We start from the raw sequence: 2,697 nt of genomic DNA, 5'->3' as shown, positions 1-2,697 counted from the left end.
CGCTACGGTCTTCGGGAGATAGCATCGAAGGGTAGACGAGAATGCATGGACTAATGTCGTATTGACGTTTCGGAAGAGCTCGGTCGCTACGTAGCGACCGAGCTTCGGCTCGAGCTCGGTCGCTACGTAACGACTGAGACCGAGCTTCGGCTCAAGCCCGGTGGCTACGTAGCGACCGAACGGAACGAACGCTCGGTCGCTACGTAGCGACCGAGCGGAATGAACGCTCGGTCCCTACGTAGCGACCGAGCTTGGCTCGGGCTCGGTCCCTATGTAGCGACCGAGCAGTGTGCATGCTTGGTTGCTGCGTAGTGACCGTGCTTGGCTTGTCCGTGTTCCGATCGCCATACTCGAACTTGTCTGTGGCCGGTTTTGATACATATCCGTTACCTTGGGACAGCCGGTGTTTGATTCAATCGAGACTCGAACAAGGTTTTATCGTGAGCTTCTTTGTTGTGACGTTCTTTACGAAGTATAACTGTCGTAGAAAGATTCTCACACTCATTTTTGCGGAGGTTTGGACATTAACTTTGTCGTATCTGTTTTCGACCCCAACAGTTAGCCCCCCAGCCCGTTAGAATCGTGGATTTCTAGTGAGATCCCAACGTGCGGTATGGTGAGTTCGGACGAGATTGGTGTATTTGGGCGAAGTTCGTGTCCGAAAATCCGCAAGTAAATAGTAATTTCTCATGCCTATAAGAAGGGAGGTAATTTCTTCTTGCTTATTTTCATAAGGAGTTCTTTGAAAGAATTTATCCCTCGTCTCCATCTTCTTCTTCTTGTTTCCAATTGAAATTTACGAAATGTCGAGTAAGAAAAAGACTTCGAAGAAAGGCACCTCGTCCGCGGATGTCCACGAAGAACTCCTTGTGCCGAAGATCGAATTTGTGCCTCATTCGGTAGACCCGGCCGAGAACGAGGCGTCGTGGACTGCGAGGTATGGTTCGATCACACCTCCCAACGAGAAATCGTTCCCAGTCATGAACCGTCGTTCAATCGAAGAAGGTGCACCGAGCAGGAGCACTAGCGACTTTCTTCGGACCGTGTGGTTGTTCTACCGAATTCCAAATACGATGGAATTTCGGATTCCTCGTCGAGGAGAGCGTGCTAGCAGTCCCCCGGAGGGTTACTTCACTTGTTACGAAGAATTCATAGTGCGCTGCCGCTTGTGGTTTCTGATTAGCGAAATCATCGTCCGTGTGCTGGATCGCTTTGAGGTATCGATAAGTCAGCTGAACCCCATCAGTATCCAGCAGCTTGTTGGCGTTATGATCTTGAGCTACGAGCATGGTCTCACCCTTACCGTCGACCACTTCGAAGCGCTCTTCAGGTTGCAGATTATTTTGAAGACGGACAAGTACCGACTGGTCCCTCGGAATTTCATGTCGGTGGTCAAGGGGTTTCTTTCCAACTTCAACTCGTGGAAGAAGTTTTTCTTCTTTGTGTGTATAAATGTCGCGTCTGTCGAAGAGAGTTGCATCCCGTTGTTCCGGAGTCAGCCGAATGATCGTCCCTTCATCAATCCGATCGCTCTATTTCCTCTAGACACAATCGCAGTAAGGGATCTTCTTAGGAACGGTCCGTTTTTCTGGACCTCCTTTACGCCGAAGAGAGTTCGAAAGGCGTTGAGGCTTGCGCATCCCGGCCTTGCATCAGCCGCAGAAACAGACAGCGATTCCGAACCTGACGCTCCGGGTGAGACGGGCTTGAGTTCCTCGAAGGGTAAGGATATCGACCTTGGCGACATAGACTTTTCTGTGGACGATTCCATCCTTTTGAGATGGGACCCGGACCTCGCCTACGGTAATGGGAGCGGTACGAGCGATGCTCCTCTTCCGGACTTTGATGATTTCTTTTCCGGTTTGCCCTCGGGTTTTGACCCTCCCCCGTCTATGGACGAAACAGGAAGGTCGAAGGTCGTTGCTGAAGGATCTCGCATCATCAATGTGGTTGGCTTCTCCTTTTAAGAATTTTGCCGATAGATCTATATGTTCCTTTTCCTGTCTAAACACGTTAGTTGATTCTGCAGGGTCTGAACTTGCTTGGCTCGGCCCTTGAGGTGAGCCATAGAGAGGCCATGGTCTATCGCTTCAAAGCGGAGAAGGCGGAGAGGGATCTTGCTCGTATGCAAGGCGAGATGTTGGAGCGAGAATCGAAACTCGCTCGTGATCACGCGAGGGCCGTTCATGAAAGATGGCATGAAAAACCATGCCCATGCCAAGATGTTGGAGCGAGAATCGAAACTCGCTTTGGAAGACGTAGGCGGAAGACTACGTTTTTGAGGAGGAGATGAGGTTCATGAAAGATGGCATGAAAAACCATGCCCATGCCGAGACGATCATTCCCCCGATCGACGGGAGGATCCAAGGATTCTAGGATCCCGTCCCGGTTTCTCCCGATACCGTAGAGGCCACGACCGAGTTCGCCGGTGACGATGAGGAAGTGAACTATCCCGCGGATGCATTCGGAGCTTCCTTGTCCGGGAATTTTAACTTTGATCTGTGAGAGGTGAGTGTTTGACGGGAAGAATTTTTTCCCTTCTCTAGTATTTTTCGGCCGAGTGTTGGGGTCAAAAACGGTTACGACGGAATTACCACCCAAAAATCCTCGGAGATCGTATTTCCGAAAGAGACAGTAAAAAGGAAGATGTAACTTTCGTAAAATATAACCAAACACGAAGTTTTTACGAAGAAGTAT

This window comes from Brassica oleracea, chromosome C7 (genome assembly GCF_000695525.1).
Source record: "Brassica oleracea var. oleracea cultivar TO1000 chromosome C7, BOL, whole genome shotgun sequence".
Lineage (NCBI taxonomy): Eukaryota > Viridiplantae > Streptophyta > Magnoliopsida > Brassicales > Brassicaceae > Brassica > Brassica oleracea.
This window is presented reverse-complemented; position numbering follows the sequence as displayed.